This window comes from Bos mutus, chromosome 19 (assembly GCF_027580195.1).
Source record: "Bos mutus isolate GX-2022 chromosome 19, NWIPB_WYAK_1.1, whole genome shotgun sequence".
NCBI lineage: Eukaryota > Metazoa > Chordata > Mammalia > Artiodactyla > Bovidae > Bos > Bos mutus.
The window spans coordinates 42,131,270-42,144,758 of NC_091635.1; positions in this window are offsets into that span (position 1 = coordinate 42,131,270).

Here is a 13,489-nt window from a genome sequence, read left to right on the forward strand (position 1 = left end):
GAGAAGGAACTCCTCTTTCCTGCCTCTCACCTCCATCTCCTTGACATCATCCTCCTGCATTGGCAGAGGCTGAACTTCCCTCCTCCTGACCCTCTGGCCTCAGAGGTCATTTTAGCCATTCCCCTGAGGGAGAATGGCTACAGAAACTCCCAGGGGTTAGAGTAGGAAGAGAGGGGGGTGACTCTTGCTTTGGATCCCCCAGGAGTCCTCTCTGATGGGCGCTGGCCTCTGATTTCAGGAGGAATCTTTCAGTGAACACGAACCTTTACCCTACCTGCTTTAGTTTCAGAGGGCACAGTGGGATGTATGTCTGCAAATCTCATCAGCAAACCATTGCGGGAGGTCCAGCGAGCTCTCTCCTTTCCCCGGATCCTAGGAGCACCCCTGACGGCCTTCAGGACTTGTCACTCAGTGTGGGCTCCTCCACTCACAACCTGCCCGCTTTTGGGGCTGGAGCTAGGCCAGGGCTTTCAGCTGGTAGACTGTGCTCGGGGTCCCTTTGACTATAAGGACTTTCCTAATCACAACTCTACGTCTATAACATACTCAGCAGTTTACAAAGCACTTTTGTCTCTATTCTCTCGTTTCATTCTCGCTTTGCCTCAGAGAGTAGCAGGCAGTGGTGTGCTGGAGTAAGCTGCTCTGGACTTGTTAGGGCCAATTGTACAATTCACTTTTGGTGAAAGTGGCCCAAATCCTCAAATTGGCAGGGGTGAGAATATCTATCCAAGGAAATTAGCAAATGTTACAGATCAGAACCACCCCCCACCTTTCTATTTTTGGAGAACTGGTGGTTCTCCAAACCAGAACATTTATGACATACCACCGGTAGGGGAGAAAGGTCATTAATCCCATTTTTCAGGGTAGAAGATTGAGGCTTTTATGGCAAAACCAATACAATATTGTAAAGTAATTAACCTCCAATTAAAATAAATAAATTTATATATATATATATAAAAAGATTGAGGCTCAGAGAGAATGACATGCCCAGGACCAAACAGTTAAAACTGAAAATATCTCCTGAGTCTCAGGCCTCAAGAGTCCCAACGACACCCTCAAACACACTTCAGGCAAGCAACCTTGGCAAAACATTATCTGAAGACCGGTTTAGCATCCAGGTATTCTGTCTAACCTCTGCTCGCTGAACTTCTCCTCCTTCTATGATCCTGCAAGAGTGGGAGGGCTGGGGTAGGGATGGAATAAATAGACTTGATCTTCCCTGGAGTCAGAGGGAAGAAAGAAATGGTCCTCTAACCTGAATAGAAGGCATGATGAGGAAGAAATTTCCCCAGGATGTATAACTGTGGGATCAACAACCATCGTGGTGGCATCTCTGCTCTGTGTCCTCACAAACAGCCAGGCCTTTTGCCCCTTGTACCCAGCACCCACTCCTCAGAGACTCTTTTTTTAGTACCCCAGGATCAGGGCAGAGGGAGCATTTGTGGGGTAGGGGTCAGGGAAAACCCTGTGTGCTGGTTGTGTGACCTTGGACAAGTCACTTCCCCTTTCTGTCCTCAGTTTCCTTATAAGTAAAATGATATGCTGGGACCATTTGCATCTAAAGATGCTGAAGCTGGTCCTGTGGATGTGGATGTGGTCCACAGAGCTGTCATCTCTGTGCCCTCATCTCTGCTCTTCCTTCAGGAGGAAGGAAATCCTCAAGGGGACCCAGGAACAGCTGGGTGAGTTATTATACCCCAGATGGGAGGTGCTGTATTATCACTCCCATTTTATAGATGAGGAAACTGAGGCTCAGAGAGGTTAACCTGACTTGCTCAAGTTCACTCAGCTAGTAAATGATGCTCCCCACGATTCAGACACTGGCTTCAAAGCTAGGGTGCTTAACCACTATGCTCCACAGCCCCACCTCAGGAACACCTCAGCTTCCTTGCTCACACCTGGAAGCTAGAGTGGCGGGTGGGGGGCAAGTTTCCTTGGGAGGGTCTGTCCCCGTACCCCCTGTGGGCAGCTGAGTCACAGAGGACACTCAGGGCCCTCGCTGGGCTCTCTCTGCACTCCCTCCCACCAGGGCTGCTCCTGCCTGCCCTTTATGAGAGAGGTGGAGATGGCGGAGTTCCGCCTTAATGGTTTCTGTTGCTGGCTGCGGCAGCATGTTTTACAAGGGGTGGGGACCGTGCCCAGTGCTGCCTGTGGCCCCACCCGGGGCTCCACCCGCCTGGCTGCTGGGAGGGGTCCCCTGGAGCAGTTCAGTAGTTACCTAGTAGGGGTGGCAGGGAAGGGCCCGGGGGCCACTCCTGAGGCTGGGCACCCTGGGATCCTGGGAGCCTGGGCTTTCTAGCTCTGCTGCTCCCATCTAGGTTGGAGGCTCTGAGGTCGAAATCCTGTCCACTCTGGCTCTTGACCCTGGCTTGGTATCAGGAAGTGGGTCAGCTGCCCCTGCCTTGAGATCTGATTAAAGTGCTCTGAAAAGCAGCTACAGATGGAAAGGGCAGGGGGTGGAGAGGGGGAGAACAAAGGATGAAGAGCTATCACATCTCCCCTGGGGTGCTTTCCTCAAATCTGACCCACTGCCATCCGAGACTGAGTCATCCCCATCCCCCGAACAAGGACTCTCCTTCAGCCATTTCAGTCACTCCCCTGCCTCTGGAAATAGGCGGGTCCTAGAGTACCACTGGATATGTCTGTCCTGAAAAAGCACTTGAAACATCTTCCATGCCTGGGACTGACCTGGAAGTTCTTCCAGGTATCTAACCTTAATCTCTCTTGTAATCTTAGTCCTCCTGCCCTCTTCTTCCGGCCATTCGCCAAGAGCTCGTAAGTGGCAATGGACTCAGTCCTGCTCCAGGATGGATCCCAGCCTTGCTGTGGGTGTCGAACTCCAACAGCTTCCTGTTCTATTCTTTACCCAGCACCTCTTCCTTTCTACCATCTCTGAACACCCTGGCAGCTTCCCATCTCTCCAGCCCGTTCCCAGGCCCGGCCACCCAGCCCCAGCCCCAAAGGAACTGAATCCGAGCACTCACAGTAGGCTCTGGGCCATGGCCACCATCACGGCTTCGGGGAGTCATTCAGCCCAGCAACTCCCCAGGAGCCTCCATCGAGGTATAAATACTCCCACATGCCTGGACCAGCCCCCTGCCTGAGGGCTGGGGCGGGGCTGCCTCCCCAGGCCAGGCAGGCAGGTCACATGCCCCATAAATGCCACAGGACCACAGGCCCTTACCAGCAGCCTTGGGGAGACCTACTGGGGCTTGACTTCTTTGGATGGATGAATGACAGATGGATGGAGGGAGGGATAGGTGTATGAATGGACAGATCAATGGACGGACAGATTGATGGGTGAACAAATGACTGGATGGGAAGCTGGACAGATGGACAGAGATGAATAAGTGGACAGTGGGATATATTAATGGGTGTCTTTGAACTGCCTTTGGATACTCATTTAGTAGATGGGGAAGAAAGAGATGCTGGTTTCAAGGAAATAAAAAATGCTATTCTTCTAAGCTCCCATCCCTCTCTTTCTGAGATATTCCTAACAGACCCCCTTTTCTCCTCTGCTATGGCCACCTAGTCAGAGAGACTGGCTCTATGGGGTTCTCCTTAGGGTCCATAGGTAACCCTTTCTAAGATACTTCCCACCTAAACACTCCCAACCCCCAGGAATCTTTTGGTCCTGGTTATCATTCATGGTCTTTTCCTCCCTCCTACCTACTCTGGAGTTCAAGCTCTGAGGCTGTTGCTCCCAGAAGCAAAATCAGCTTGCCATCCAAGTTTAGCAGGGGTGGTGGGGGGCGGGGGGGACCGTGGTGCACAGTGCAAAATTCTCATTTCCAAGAGCATGAAACCCTTACACAGGCAATTTAGGGAGAAACTGCTCCCCCATCCCCCACCTTCCCCAGGAATTTTTAAAGGCATGACTGGGTCTGATGGTGAGAACAGGCCTGGCAAGGGACTTGTGTGTGGACCAGGTGACCTAGAACCCCTGGGGGCCTGACCCGGGGAGCTGGGCTCCTGGGAGGTGGGGACTGTTTGCCTGCTTTATCCTCCCAGGGGCAGTGTACACAGAGCAGGGGTCTGATTTCCAAAGAAAGTTCCTTCCAGTCCTCAGTCTGCCCAGCTGTTAAAGGGATCCAAGAGTAGATGATGAGATGGGGAGTGACAGAAGGAACAGGAGGATTTTTCGCAGATGATAAAATACGGCCTTCGTATTACAGTGAGCTTCTTCCTGCCGCACTGGCTAAAGAGTGGGTGAGGAACGGGCTGGGGGATGGGCTGGAGTTGCTCACCTCTGAGCACCCATTAGCTCTGTGATCCAGTGTTCCAGAAGTCCTGCCCCCATAATCAAGCCACTCAGGGCTGAGCCTGGTGGTCCCATTTCCTGTGGGTACTTTAGTAACTGGCTCTGCCAGTGATTGGAAGCTGAAGATATGAGCTGTGAGACCAACAGGGATGACTGGGGCCTTGTTTCACCTCATCCTCTAGCTTGGCACTTATTATCTCAGATGCCCCTCCTGCCATTAAGCCTCCCCTCTCCCCTCACAGGGGTTCCTTCTGATCAAGGACCCCAGAAACTCCTTTCCCAGTTCTGCCATCAGGCTGCGCTAGTCACAGAAATTAACCTCATTTCCTCCTTTCTAAAATGGGATCCTCTTTTTTTGCCCTACATACCTCACCCGGCTATCCTGGGGACTGAGTGAGGACCAGGATGTCAGAGTTCTCTGAGGAAGATAAAACAACACCATCTTATGGTACCCCTCCTCTTCCCCTGGGACCCTGGATCCATAGGATTTAAGGAAAGAGGTGGGGGCTAAGATCTTTGCCCCTTCAACTGTCTGCCCCTCCCTGGGTGCTCTCCATAGGACTGGTCCAGACCCCTTTCCGCCTGCTCACCTTAGTGGGGGCATGAGATGAGTCAGGTTCCTGACTTGAGCCAGGAACTTGAGCCAGGCCCTTGAGCCAGGGGCCTCTAATGCTCTGTACATATCATTATCAGAAGGACTGCTCATTATTGCCGATCTATTATTAGGGATATTAATTCTGTCGCCACTACTAATAATACAGATTTAGCACAAGACAAATACACACTGGTGGTGCCCCCTCCCCCAGTGCCGTCCAGAGCACGTGTGCAAAGGATCCTCTGGCATTGTCATCCTGAAGAACTTTCTCTCCAAAGCCCTTCCCACCTTGGGCAGGTTGGTCATGACAGTGAGAAGGCTCGGAGAGGCTGAGCCTCTTCTCCAAAACCACATGCCTCTTGGGGTTCAGTGTGGGCTCAGGGAACTCCTCCCAGAGGGAGCTGGGGACCCTTCTGATGGCAAGATCTGCTGCAGTCACTCTGCTTATGCCAAGTGGAGAGTCTGAAAGTTGGGTTTTATGGTCACAGGGCTCTGTGTGTGTGTACTTCCTCATGCACACCCTATGCCTTCCAAGACTGATGGGCTGGTGTAGCCTGGGACAAGGCTGTGGAATTTACAAGTGTAGGTGGGATCTGCAACTGTCTCCGGGCAATCTGGTTCCAGGGACACGCCCCACTCTGGGAGTGTGTGTGTGTGTGTGTGTGTTGGTGCCCAGGTTGGCTGTAGTTTGTCAGAAGCAGTACTTTCAGACTTGGGAAGCAGGGCTTGAAGTAGACCGATCATATGCATCCTCCCATGAGCATGGGGTGGAGGGTTGGGGTCAGATCTCTGGGAAACTCAGTTGCATCCTGGCGGGTCCTGAGGGGTGCCCACCCTCTGGAACTTCCAGAGTAGCCATGGGAGCATGGGTTTCCTTTTCTCTGTGACTCACAGCCAGCTCTAGAGTCAAGTTCCCTGAGAGATCACGATTCAGCTAATTCTCTCCCCAGCCCCATTAATCTGAGCTGACTAAGCAAGAACCACAGGCGGAGTAGAGACCCGGAGATGCTCACGACTGCAGTCATTCCTAAACAACCCGGCAGGCTTTCTTGCTTTAGCTTCTGTCCATCTCCTTGCTTTGGGCCTGGCCATGCCTAATAGGATGGGTTATGTTCCCGGCATCCCCCCACAAATGCTGCCACTGCCTCCCTTGGGGGCCCTCTGAGGGCATTCTTCATCTCCCCATTTCACTGGACAAACACCTCCAGTGTCAAGAGACCCATCTGGACATTATACTTGTCTTGTTGTACATTATACTTGTCTTGTTGTACTTGAACTCTTTACTCGTGCTTGGCCAGCATCCAGCCTTTAAGATCCAGATAGGATCAGGAGGCTGAGCGCTTCCCCAGAGATGATCCTATCCAACCCATTTTGTTCTACTGGCCGGAAAAACAGAGGACATACCAGGGCTTGGCAGGGGCATCGATGAAGGGTGTTGAATTCCAAAGGGGATCTCTGACGGAGAGACCCATCTAGGGGAGGTGGAAATGGTGTGGGATGGGAAGATGGGGTTAGGGATGAGGGTGAAGGCGGGGTGAGGGAGAGAGAGAAGAGAGGAATGAGGTGGTGGAGGTGAAGGTGAAATTGGGGTTGGGGATTGGACAGGAGGAGGGCTGAATCAGGGTTGGAGATGAGAATGGGGGTATAGAGTTGGGTTGTAGAAGGAGCTGGAGCTGGAGTAGAGGGCTTACGGATGGGGTGGGGTGGAGGTTGGAGATGCAGAGATGGAAGAAGGGGCAAAGGATGGGAGGGAATACATTGGAAAGACCAAAATTATTCAGGGACCTTTGATGCTCCTGAGAGACGCACTCTCCCAGAGGTCATCTTGTCATTCCCCTGCTCCTGGGCATGTTGCCAGCCCAACCACACCCATCACAGATCAATGGTTGCCTCTCCACTCAGGAAACCACCTCCTGTGGTCACATGCATGCGTGCTAAGTCGCTTCAGTCGTGTTTGACTCTGTGTGACCCCATGGACTGCAGCCCGCCAGGCTCCTCTGTCTATGGGGTTCTCCAGGCAAGAACACTGGAGGGGGGTGCCATTCCTTTCTCCAGGGGGTCTTCCCGACTCAGAGATGGGACCCGAGTCTCTTATGTCTACCTGCGCTGGCAGGCGGGGTCTTTACCACTAGTGCCACATAGTTCCGCTGAACTCAATTTAAAAGGCTGAAGCAGCTCTCTAAAGTCTCATGTCCCACTCTCCTGTTGCAGAAACCAATCTCAGTTTGCTAAAACCTCCCCCACCCCCGCCCTGCAGCCTCAGCAGGGTCGGTGGGCTGTGACTGAGAAAGAAAGAGCAGAAGGCATATCTATGGGACCTCTGTCCCTGGCCTGCTTCTGATACCAGGCAGTAAGGGGAGGCAGGCAGAAGAGCCTCCTAACAGCCTTCTCATTAGACCATGGAGTCAGAGAGACTAACAGAGGGGCAGTGGGCATAGGGCCTCATTTCTGTCCCTTCCTGTACACCAGCTCTCTTCAGAGGTTTCTGTGTGACTTAGTCTCTGGATAGGTGCTTAAGCCCTGTGCAGGCAGTGGGGTTTCTGCTAACCCATGAAGACTCAAGCTGGAAGGAAGGAGGTTAGACAGGAAGAAGGACTTCCTGGCAGAGAAGGATGGAGAGCCACGGGAGGTGGTACTTTCTCCATGGGCAGACAGAACTCTCCAAGGGGAAAAAGGAAGGCTTTTCCCGAGACCAAGGTGGGGCCATAAGACAGCTTCCCAGAGGGCAAGTGTCACCAGGGGGCTTTTGCCTTTGTCTCCAGCTGCCCCAAGCCTTCTCCCGCCTCATAATGAATGAAGGCACAGCTGTTAGTTGGGGGCCATGCGAGGTCAGTGTGTGGCTGAGACAAAGATAGGGAAAAGGGGGGGTGCTCCAACCCCCTAATCTTTCTCTTGCCTCCCCAGGATCAGAATCGAGGGAGTTCTGGGGCTCCCTGAGCCCCTGGGAAATAGAGTCCTCTGAGAACTCCCTGGCATTCCCGGGAGAACAGGTTCCTGGCCTTGGGAGGTGAGTGAGGCGCCGGGCCTGGGGGGGGCAGCGTGCCCCGGCAGGCCCTGGAGCCCGGAGCTGAGCTCGGCAGAGGCAGCAGGGGCGGGGCCGGGCGGGGAGCTGGGAGGACATGCGCCTCTCCCCACTGCACCTTCCTTCCTGGGGACCAGAGCCTCCCCCAGCACCCAGACCCACTCGGGCCCTGCCTGGCCCACCATGAGATGGGGGAGGGGCTGGGAAGGGAGACGCTGTCCCCATGGGTTGGAGATGCCTGCCCTCTACTGCTTGCATCCTGGGGGTCAGGGAATGCCCAAGGTGGTCAAAGGGCCTGAGCTGGGCCTGATGGGGACAGGATGGAGCGCAATGCCAGCCTCTCCATCTCACCCTCTGATCAGCCCAGAGGAACTGGGTTTTATCAGGAGGGAAAAAAAGCCTAAGGGGGCAGGCAGAGCTGGGTGCTGCAGCTGCAGAGACTTCAGACTCCAAGAAGGACTTCAGGACTCTGAGGGAATGACCAGGTTTCCTCTCCCAGGATTTGGACAGCAGGGAGACAGCAGACCTGCCTGGCATGGGAAATGACCAGCCTAGAGGTTGGGGTACAGATGAGATGAGTTCTCAGAGGACGTGCCCTCTCCACTCGGTCCTATTCCACTGACCGGCCATGCCTGGCCACAACGCAGACGTATCTTCCTACGCCTGTTGGTGCAGAGACGAGAGGCAAACACGCCCACTTATTTGAATCTGTTCTTAATCTAACTTGGACACTGGTGGAGGGCCTGGGGACTCCACGGGGAATGCCAGAACCTTACCTGATCAGATGGGCGTGGGGAGGAGCCATGTGAGCCCCAGAGGGGTCTTCCTTCTACTCTGGCCAGTTTCCTAAAGGCCTTTGCTCCCCAGACCCCCAGTTCCAGGCATCAAGGGTCTGAGGGCTCCCAGCGCATCCCAGGTCCTCTCACCAGGCCTCTTGGTTTCAGGGGTCTTGAGGGAGAGAGACATCCCGGGGCCTCTGGGGGAGTCTGCCCTGAGCTCAGCATCATGTTCTGGCTGCAGCACCTGTTTGCCACCTGTCTGCTTCTCCACCAGCTGCATCCTCTCTGTGGCCCAGGCCTCCCCGCAGGCCCAGGCATCTAGACCCCAGCTGAGGCTGCTCAGAGACGTTAAGTGATTCCTTGATCAACACACAGCCTTAGCACTACCAGGGCGAGGGCGATCCCCTCCCCGCACCGACCCCAGAGCTGGGTTCTCCCCTCTCCATCTGGACAAGCCACTAAATTGGGAATCTACCTCTGTCCTTCAGCTCCAGTTTTCCAGTGTTAGCCTTTCTGAGCCCTTATTTCCTCCCAGCACATGATGGCCAAGCATACCCTCTCCAACACATGGAGATACACATACACGCACACACAAAATCCACCGAACGCCGGAATGGAAGGCCACACGACAGCAAGAAGGATTGAAGTCAGACAAATCTGGAACAGGAAGAAGAGGGAGGAGCAAGGAGAAGGGGGGTCCTCTTTGGCCTCCAGGCACTCACCCCACTTCCTGATTCTCCCGTGAGCAGCAGCGAGAAGGAAGGGAGCACCCAGGTGCTCCCACTCACCCACAGGACCCGTTAAAAAGGCACCCCCTGCCCCCATTCCCTGGCCCAGCCCTGCTGGCCTCCACGGCTGACTTGGGCCGGGTCTCCTCTTACCTGCTCAGTGAAGCAGGTCGGCGTGGGGGCCGGGGTCTGGGGGGCCAGGAGCTCCTTCTGTCTGTCAGTCCGTCAGCTCGGCCGTCCCGGGTCTGTGCTGACATCAGGTGAGGGGAGGTAGCTGCTGGGTGAGCCAATAATTATGATATCAGCTTCCCCTTGCCCCGAGGGGCTGCTGCCAAGACGGGGAGAAGAGCAAGGTGACTAAGAAGCTAGTTTGCTCCTTGGCTCTTGTTTGACAGGTACCGGCTCCTGAGCCCGCCCCAGCCACGCCCTGGCCCCCCCAAACCCCTCCCTCCTCCTGGACCAGCCTGGGCCCCCTGTCTCTGCCAGCAGGCACAGCCTGTGGCTTGTGAGGGAGGGGGCTGTCCTGTGGCCCCTACCTGCACCCCAGCACGGGGATGTCAGCCCCTATGGGTGGGGCCCAGGCCTGTTGGGACATGCACACGTGTGTCAGGAGAGCTGGGCCACCGCGTGTATGTTCATGGAGCCAGCAAGGGGGGTCTGAGGGGCAGTTCTGAGTGGTGGCTTGGGGTTCTCAGGACTGCCATGGACAGGCTATAGTCATGACCCTCCAAGGGCCAGGCATAAGCATAGGTTTGCTGGGGACTATCTGTCTGTGAGGTCTGGCCCCTCTGCCTGTCTCTCTACAGTCCCTCTGACACCTTCAGCGTGTCTCCTTGTGTGTGGGGGTGTGTGCACCCACGTGTACATGTGTCCTTGACTTCCTCTGTGTGTTTGTGGGCATGTGAGTGTCTCCGTGTGTTTGCACGTCTGTCTCCCGGGCTGGTGTTCATCTGCGCCTACGTCTTTCCGCACATCCGTGTGTGGATCTGTGTCCCTGTATGCAAGCCTGTGTCCTCTTGTGTGTCACCTGTGTGGTTACACCCTCGTGTCTGTGCACACATCTCTGGTCTGGGTCAGCAATCCTGCCCTGTGTATGTATCTGTGTGTCTGAGCAGGTGGAGACGGGGGCCCCTGTTCTGCGTCGTGATCCCATGGCCACTCTTTATGGCCTGGATGATGGAAACAGATATTTATGTGGTTGTGGCTCTGGTTCTGGCCCCTCAGAGTCCACCCTGGAGGTGGAGAGGCCTGGAAATTTGTCCCCCAATGCTCTTGCCGGGACTCAGGCCTGGGGCCTCTCCCTGGCTGCCTGCCCAGACCCTGTCCCCACCTCCTACTCACTGCTACTTTTTCATCTTCTTTGCCCCACCCCTGTCTCCTGTCCCTGGCCATTCTTTCCCACCTTCCCCAACCCCCTTGTTCTGGCCTCTAAGCCCACTTGTATCTCTTCCTAGAACTCTAGGCTCCAGGTTTGTAGATGTGGAATGCCCAGAAAAGCCTGGGGTTTGGCTTCTGACCTGAGAGTGTAGACAGGTCAGCTCTTCCCTCCATACTCTATCTCATTCCACAGAAGGAAGTAATGCCAACCTTGGTTGGGGGGTCCCTGTGTTCATCTGGTATCAGCGTGGAGTAGACTAAAACATTTGGAGACTTCTTGGTCTAGGAAGTCTAGACCTAGACAGGGAATGGCAGGGAATATCCATCTCAAAAAAAGGGTGCTGAGGCCAACGATGATGAACTCTTTTGTGAATGAGGTCAGCTATGTCATCTTCCATACTTCCCACTCTGAGCCTCAGTTTCCTTATCTATTAACAAAGGAATGATATGATTCACCCAAAGAGTTGTTGTGGAATAAAGAGATTATGTTTAAAGTTCCCAACACAATCCCTGGTATACAGCAGATGCTCAGTAGACACGTGCCCCCTTTCTATTTATCAAGCCCAGTGGTGCTGGTAGGAAATGAGGATGTGCTGGCTTGCCCACTTGGGTACAGAAATTATGTTCTGGGGCTAGAACTAGAGCCCTGACTCAATTCACCTTTCTCTGGGACTCCAATTAGTAATAAAAGCTCTGCTCCCTTAACCTGATAACCAGTGAAGTTTCACAGTGAAAGGGCAGCTGTCAGGACCTTCTCATGTGTTTGTTTATTGCTCCTATCTGATGTCTACAGGGCTAATTGTTTTCTAGACTCACAGGTATTTCCTTATGGATATGCTGGGCTCAGAGAGCTCAGAGTAAAAGTTGTAAATTAGAGGCTGCTATCATTGCTATCAAATCAACATTATTCTGAAGGCCCTAACCAGTGCAATCAGATAAGAAAAAGAAACAAGGGGGACCTCCCTGGTGGTCCAGTGGTTAAGATTCTGTACTTCCAGTGCAAAGGGTGCAGGTTTGATCTCTGGTTGGGGAACTAGAGTCCCACATGCCATGTGGTGCAGTCAAAAAAAAGGAGGGGGGACATAAATATGAGAAGGAAAGAGGCAAAATCTTCAAGAATTACAAATGGTGTGATTGTTTACCTAGGAAAGTCAAGAGAATTACCTAAAAAACTATTAGAACTAGTGAGAGAATTTAGCAAGTCAGCAGAATAAATGTTAAGCATATATATAGAAAAATCTAAGCCATTTCTATACAACTAAAATAACCATACTATCCTTGTAAAGTATAAGAAGACAAAAGATCCAATTCACAATAGCGACATTACCAAATACCCAGGAATGCACTTAATAAAAAAATCTATAAAAATCTACATGAAGAAACAATAGAACTTAACTGATAGACATAAATTCTGAATAAATATAAAGCCATATCATGTTCCTGAATTGGAAAGTTCAATATAATATTGTAAAGATGTCCATTCTGTTCTAAATAATGTATAAACTACATGTAATTTAAATCAAAAGTCTAATTCCCCACTCCCTCAAACTTGACAAGCTGTTTTTTGGTTCTTTTTATGGGTCTGTGGGATCTTAGGTCCCCAGCCAGGGATCGAACCTGGGTCCTGGAAGTGATAGTGCTGAATCCCAACCATTGGACTGCCAGGGAATTCCCAAAAAGTTGATTTAAAAGTTTGGGAAAGAATAAACACATGGTAATAGCTTAAGGAGATCAGTCCTGGGTGTTCATTGGAAGGACTGATGCTAAAGCTGAAACTCCAATACTTTGGCCACCTCATGCGAAGAGTTGACTCATTGGAAAAAACTCTGATGCTGGGAGGGATTGGGGGCAGGAGGAGAAGGGGACGACAGAGGATGAGATGGTTGGATGGCATCACCAACTCGATGGACATGAGTTTGGGTGAACTCTGGGAGTTGGCGATGGACAGGGAGGCCTGGCGTGCTGCAATTCATGGGGTCTCAAAGAGTCAGACACAACTGAGCAACTGAACTGAACTAAATAGCTTAGAAGTTTTTGAAAAAGAAGACTAATAGAGGGACCTTGTCTTGCTAGATTTCAAGATGTTCAATAATGCTTCTGCAATTAAAACAGTGTGATCTTGGTACAAATTAACAAAAAAATTAATGGAAGATAACAGAGTCCAGGATAAACGTAGGCATTTGTAAGAATTTGGTATATGATAATAAGAGTTTTAAAGCAGTAGTGAAGTATGAAAATCCAATAAGTGAGCTTGGGATACTTGGGAACTTGGGAGTTTTCCATTTTAAAGAAATAAAGTTAAATCTTACTTCATGCTACACATAAAAAAATCCAGATGAATTAATGACTGTGCTTAGTTGCTCAGTCATGTCCGACTCTTTGTGACCCCATTGAGTGTAGCCTGCCAGGTTCCTCTGCCCATGGAGATTCTCCAGGCAAGAATACTGGAGTGGGTTGCCATTCTCTTTTCCAGGGATCTTCCCAACCCAGGGATTGAACCTGGGTCTCCCACATTGCAGGCAGATTCTTTACTGTCTGAGCCACAGGGAAGTGCCTGATGAATTAATGATCTTATGTAAAATGAAAAGCATACAGATCAATAGAAAAATCTAGGAAACATTTTTATAATTATGGAATGGAGAATACATTTTTAAAGCATGACATCAAATCCAGAAAACATAAAGTAACGTGTTAGTTGATTACATAAAAAACTAAATATTTTATTAG